This window comes from Athene cunicularia (assembly GCF_003259725.1).
Source record: "Athene cunicularia isolate RWA chromosome 1 unlocalized genomic scaffold, athCun1 chr1_part1, whole genome shotgun sequence".
NCBI lineage: Eukaryota > Metazoa > Chordata > Aves > Strigiformes > Strigidae > Athene > Athene cunicularia.
Window position 1 is genome coordinate 28,658,932 of NW_020799091.1, and position 6,918 is coordinate 28,665,849.

At 42.2% G+C, this 6,918-nt stretch overlaps 1 protein-coding gene across 2 annotated transcripts in view; it reads left to right on the forward strand.

The window, feature by feature from the left end:
• The first annotated feature begins 3,180 nt into the window (after positions 1-3,180).
• CAB39L (calcium binding protein 39 like) overlaps positions 3,181-6,918 on the forward strand; it is a 66,043-nt gene continuing 62,305 nt past the window's right edge. The window contains exon 1 of one of the 2 annotated variants that reach the window (XM_026848465.1): positions 3,181-3,292. The gene's annotated coding sequence lies outside the window, so the exon portion shown is untranslated. Of the gene's footprint in view, positions 3,293-3,431; positions 3,448-6,918 lie in introns of those variants that run through there. The other variant, XM_026848474.1, reaches the window with a different exon arrangement.

Below are 6,918 nucleotides of genomic sequence, written 5' to 3' on the forward strand. Positions count from 1 at the left end.
GGAGGGGGAGGGTGGGCCGCGCTGCCACGGAGAGGCCGCGGGGGCGGGGTTAGAGCCGGCAGGTGCGGCCGCCATCTTGGGGGCGGGACGAGGGGTGGGCCGTCCGTCCCTGCTGTGGGGGCGTCGCCATGTTGGCCCAGAGCCGCCCGGCCGGGGAGGGCTGGGACAGGTCCTTTGCTTGAGTGAGCGCTGGGCTGAGCACATGGCCCCGTCCGCTTGTTTTGGGACTGGTAGGGCGCGCCTGGCCTGAGGTGCTGGGGGACGTGGTGTCTCTCCGTGTGGTGTGTGCTCGGTGCGGGGTGACGGCAGCCTGCTGTACCCCCCCCTCCAACAGCTGGCGGGGAGTCAGGGCAGTCGCTGGACCCCTATGGCAAGTTTGTCTTGGCCGGAGGGGTCCCGGCAGCTGACTGAGCTCGGTGGGGCTGCAGGCACACGGCGGGAGGCCAGGGAAGAATAAAAACAAGTTACTGAGGGGTGTTTGGGCTTTTGACTCCAGTCCACAAAATTCAAATACTTGGTACATGAATGAGTTGCTGAACTTCACTGCTGGCCCCCACAATTTGCCTTTACTGGTTTCAGCTGTACCCTGTGAGGTGCTAAATTGTTACTGCTTTTTTGATTCACAGTCTGAAAATAAGTTTATATTGTCCTTAAAGTTTTCAGCAGCATTACTTTTCAAGTGCTTTGTGTTGTGGCTATGTAAAGGGATTTTTCAGAAGCAAAAATTAACCCAGTCTTAAAAAGTGGAGAGAGTGGTTGGTTTGTCATCACCTTTTTGTCACTCTCTTTACCACCACGTTAAACTGCGGAGATAAACATAATATGCTCAAATAATTTTCAAAGCGTTTTCAATCGTGCATATTACTAAAAGTATTTATTTAGTTGGGGGGAGGAGGAGAGGGGCAGAAATGTAATCTGTGAGGGAACGGTGTGTTTACATGACTGGGAGCTCTGGTCAGACTCAGGATTCCCGAGAAGATTTTGATGTCCAGCATCTGCTTTGTACTTTTATAAAACCTTTTAAATGTTTACATAGGCATGCCAACATCTGTGCCTGAGTTTGAAATTCACTGATTAACCCATGACCGCTACCTAACTCTACCCAGAGAAATGAACAACTAATGGTAACATTGTTGTAAACAGAGTGGCTCAGCATTACTAGTGTGCTGACAAATCTTGCAATAAAAATAGCAATTTATGTTTAAAAAAATAGAAATTTCTCTCCTCTAATTGTTTATTTTAAAATTAAGTCTAAGCTTTTCTTGCTCTTGGAATATACTGCATTATGGGATGATGATTGCAGATTAAGTAATTTAATTTTACTGAATTATTAATGTATGTGCACATGCAAGTGAATACTGAGTGTTATGAAACACCTGTGGCTTTACAAATTGTATATAAGGAATAAAATACAGAGATGGTGCCAAACATCATAATGACTCTATTAATTAAAAGTTATTTTAAAAGATTATTTCCTCACAGTTTTCCTTCCTTAAATGACTCCTAAATGGCCACCTGTGTTTGCCTGCATGCTTTGAAACTATATGGTAAGCATTAATCAACAATAAGGAGATGATATAGCAATCTCATGATGAGTGTTGTGCAGTAATTGTGTTTATGGTTGGATAACAGGATTGTATATGCCTGTCTACCTCCTATGGTTAGGGTGATGGTTTAATTGAATTTTTGTGATGATAAACTTGCTGTATGCTTCATGGTCATGAGCAGCAAATGAGCTTGAGCCTTTTTACAGCAATAATTCTTTGAAATGTAAGTACTAGGAATCTCACTATGATGGTTATTTTACTTGGAAGCAGTCAATGGCATTATCCTGCAACCCTTTTGAGCAAACTGCTGGAGCTTATTCCATCTGCCATAGCGGGGTCTTTTGCCTGGCACTTGTCAGGGAGCACGCACCGCTGCAGTCCGTGGTGGTCACTCACGGTGAGGCCTAGCTCCAGAAAAGAGAGCAGAGAAGTCCCGAGGCTGTCTGTGGAGGCTGTGATAGGTGGTAAACCGTTTGTTCATCAAATTCAGTGAACTGTAATATGAACTATTGCATATTGTGTAATACTAACAGCAAATGCTTAATTGCACTAACATGATAGTGTAAAAAAAAAAAAGTGACAGGAAAGGGGAGGGGGGAACAACAAGAGATGAAGCATCTGTACGTCAGAAGATGTGGAGAATTGCAGGCGCATAACTGAATAAAACAGGAGGATGTTCACGACCATGAATCTCATTATGCAAAGAGATTACTGGGCCTAGACTGATAAGAACTCTGCAAACTCAGAGGATCATCACATTCCAAGCGAAAGGTGAAACGTACACTGTGAGGAGGACCTACGGCCTTCCTCCCAGAAGACCACCCCCCACGATTTGAAGACCCCTGACCGTAGATTTAACAACTTCTGCGCAAGCGTAAAGGACTGATAAGCTAATTACCATACGAAGCAGGAGTAGGCGGTTTCAAGTAATGAATATATATATGTGTATAATGACTATGTAATACTTTGTAGTATAAGATTGAAACAGAGTGCCCTGGAGGGTGCGGTCCATTGTTGGAGCAGGAGACTCCCCGGCCACCCAGCGCTGTTTTGCTTGTTGCCGCTTGCTAAATAAAGAAATTGGGAACTCTGACTCAGCCAATTTTAAGAAGTCAGTTTATAACAGAGGCTAAATCAAGGAAGCTACTAAAATGAAATTTAGGACCAATTGAAATCAGATTTTTACATTCACATATATATAAATGTGCTTTATGTCAGTGTACTTGGAAATGCAGTTTTCTGTATTTTAGCAAGTGAATGCAGAGGACACGTAGCGAAGAGGTACAGTGGTGTAATGTGTGTTATTCCTTATAAAGTGTTAGCAGCACTCAGAAGCTTTAGTTAGCAGCTGGGAGTGATGGAAGAAGCTCGAAGCACGTGACTACATGCCCCTCACATGAAAGAGAAGTTATTAATACATTTTTCTTGTTATTTGAAGCAAAAGGAATGGGAAGTAAGCCTTTCTTAAAACAAAATTAATGACTATAAGAAGGCAGTTTGGAAACAGCCAAGTTTCCTTGGTTTTGCTTTTATCTAGAACTGTAGGATAGGCTTTCTGCAACATAGCAGCAAATTCTGCCAGTGAGACAGTGATCTCAGTTCTTCCCAAACTTGTTAGGTGGCAGAAGCTCACAAGCGATGCTGAGCTGACATCCCAGTAACCTGCCTGCAGTACTCCTCTAGTAGCTGTACAAGCTGCTTGGGGCTCTGCAGTCTAGACCTGGACTGACCAACTGCACCTAGAGGTGAGGACAGCTGATTGCACATGCTTACCTATTTGCTAGTGCCTTTGTTAGGGTGACAGTGAAAGGGATGACTGTCCTGGTGAATGGTGCTGTTGACTGAGTTGCTGAATTATGCTTTTGTGTTACATAGTTCTGGTCGTATTTAGAGAAGTCAGGTGAGTGCATAAGACGGCCAGACCACAAATGGCTCCTTTGAGTGGGAGGAGATGGAAGCTGGTCCAAAAGGAACTATCTCATCCAGTTCTCCAGGGATGTTTTTATCATCTTAAATGTGGTGGGGATTTGGGCATTTCCTTGTATGGCCGGATAGGCTTGGGTGAGGTACAGAGACGCTAGTCAGACTCCAGAAAATAGCAAAGTAGTCAAAGCCATAGACTTTGGAAAGCCATGGGCATTTGGAAAATGTTTCATAATTCTCATTTAGATTTTTGTCCTTTTCTGACTGGATTAGTTCTTTGTTTTATTGACTCTTCTTAAAGTATCTTCCTGTCAATTGAGTACTTCTACCAGCACCTTCTCTGTTACATCCTCCCTGTTGTCCTTCTTGGTGATTTAACTTGCTCACTTACAGGTAAGTGTTCACACCTTATTCTTTCACAATGTAACTTTGCCATAATGTTCTCTTTCATTACACTGATTAGTTTAAGTGTGGTTTATATGTAGTCTCTTGTTTTTCACACATCTAATATAACAGATCAGAGAACAGGCAATTTCATACAGATTATAGATCATTCATTCTTTACAAAATGTATTCAGTGCAGTGTCTTTTGGTTTATCTTAGTTTTGATGTAACACATCATTATTTATGAAGGCACAGACTAATGTTCCCTGCAGGTATGTTGCTAACTAATTAGACTTATCGCAGACTATTTACAGGCCCTCAGTAAGTTTTGTTACTAAGTTTTGTAATTCTGTTGCTATTGTAGATATGTTAGATTTTAATTAGATTATTTAGATATTATTTTTTTCTAGCTATTAAAGAAAGGGGAGATTTAGGATCTCTGAGAAGTCTGTAAAATGGTTTTGTTCTACCTGTGATGTAAGCACATTTACATTCCTGGCAAGTAAAACTCAAACAAATTATTTGAGAAGTGGAGCTTCCAAAATCATAGGCTGCTATGGTCCTAAGAGAATCTTAAAACACAGGCAGAGACTGGCTATGAAATGGAAAGGAAAAATTTGTGTCACTGTTTAAACAATAGACTTCTTTCATGTGGAGGACCTAGATGTCTGTTAATTACCAACTGGTTTGAGGGTTTTGGAGCCTGGCCCAATATGCTGAAACTCGTAACCGTCCACTAGCTGGCATATCCTTCAAGGTCTGCCTCTGGAGACTGGTAATGTAATGGATTTCATCTTTGTAGACTGTTTATGTGTTAGAAATGTTTTCAGTTTTAGCTATATTTCTGTCTTACAGTTTCAGTATGCGTTGCCAACAGATTCCAGACAGTTGTATGAACACAGAAAGCAAGGACTGGTTTAAACATTAGATAATGTCGGACCAAGTTGGGCAGCATGAATTGTCTTTGCTGTGCCGCAGCCCCACCACAATACACTGATCAAGACCTAAAACTGTGTCCTCTAATTTTGGGTGACTCGGATGAATTAACAAGATCTGAAAGCCTGTGATTACAGTTCCACTTGAAAGGGCCTGAGATCTTTCGAAACCAGGCAGTAGAAATATATAATGAAAGGAACCCAAAAATAAATGGATACCTAACCACTTTTTTATCTTCATTTCTCCATGTGAACATAACTGTGTATTTATCTAAAATAAATTTTCACTGGTATTTTCTGAAGTAAAGCTAGTGGTTGTAAAGTATTCTGACCCTTTTGATGGGCTCTGTTTGTGGGTTTGCATACAGATTAAAGTATGCGCACAGTTTTTTCATTAAATGAAGATGTAGCAGACAAAAATTTCTAAGCAGTCTTCAAGATTTAGTGAATTTGTGGTGTTCCCACTCTTAAGAGATGATCTGTGAGGTGCTTCACAACTTTTTTGTTTTGCCTTTTAGTTTTTAAATCAAAGTGTAAAGGAAGGTGTCCTTGTGATGCCAGCTGATGTAAGGTGGTCAGTTAGTTCTGGTCTTGGTAGCAGCTGTACAGAGGCAAGGGAGTGAGTCCCTGGCATACAATTGGACCTGACCAAAAAAAAAGACAAAAAAAAGCCATCAAAAGAAGGCATATGGCAAAAACTTAAAGTCATTATTGTGTGTAAATGCAAGAACCGCTTTCAAGTAAAACTGAAGCCTCTAACGTTTCAAATGTACTAAAAGGAGTTTGACTACAACCATAGAAAACAGAGTAAATACATGTCGTGGTGTAGAGGCTCAACAATTGGGCTATTAAAAAAATATTTTGGACTAAGTAGTCCTTAGTTGCAGCCTGCTGTGGAAAAACTAATTCAGCTGAAGAAAACCCTATTTTTTTAGTTGATTGTTTTTCCTGATCCAGTTCACTGTGCTACATCGGCAGTTGGTTTGGCCTAACTTTGCGGAGGTGTGGAAACTGGCAGTGAGGTGTGGAGAATAGGAGGAGCAAGAATGGGAAGCAGTATTGTCCTATTAATATTTATTGTGTTTGGTTTTATTAATAAGCTTTATGAAGGGTTAGGGAAGCCACAGTCCCCTGAAAATTTAAAATTGGCATTGGCGAAGAAAGAAACAGCTCTGTTCTCCCTGTCCTGCTCAGTCTTCCCTTTGTGTCATTGCTCGGAGAACTGGTTGGGGTTTAAAATGCTCCTTATTTGGCTCAGCTAATTTTATCTGAGTAACTTTCCCCACCTAATTTGCTGTGCAGCCATTTGGTATTTCAGCTTCTATTAGGGAGCTGGGGTTGGACTAGGGGCAAAATGAACATCTGGAGATTTTCTAATTTTATTGTCTGTGTTATTTATCCCAGTTTAAAGTATCTCTTCAACTACTTCTTTAGAATGAGAAAAGAGGTGGTACAGGCAGAACACTTACTGTATAGGGGTTATTGTGGACAGTCTTCATCACACAGCAGAGCTGTCTTAAGCCTGGAGCCTTCTATGTTCTCCCTTGTGCTAGACCAAAAGCCCCTTCTGCTTTTTACAGGCAGTGAAGATGAATGGATTTCTTTTGGGGGTGACTGAATTTAACTTTTTAATTATTTTTTTCTGTAAAATTTCTGAATGACTGGGACCAAAGAAGCTATGTTGAAAATGTGTGAGATGTCCTTTCAGCAGCACTGAATAAGTGAAGTGAACTGTGGGCCCAAATCTTTGCAACCCTTTTTCATAAGAAATGTTACTTCAGTGACACTAATGTATGAATTGGCAGCCAGTCACGAGTTGTGTCCCCCAGGGCTCGGTTTTGGGGCCACTCCTGTTTAACATCTTTACTGATGATCTAGACGAGGGGATTGAGTGCACCCTCAGTCAGTTTGCAGATGACCCCAGTTGGGTGGGAGTGTTGATCTGCTCGAGGGCAGGGAGGCTCTGCAGAGAGACCTGGACAGGCTGGAGCCATGGGCTGAGGCCAACTGGAGGAGTTTCCATAAGGCCAAATGCCGGGGGCTGCCCTTGGGCCACAACAACCCCCAGCAGCGCTACAGGCTTGGGGAGGAGTGGCTGGAGAGCTGCCAGTCAGAGAGGGACCTGGGGG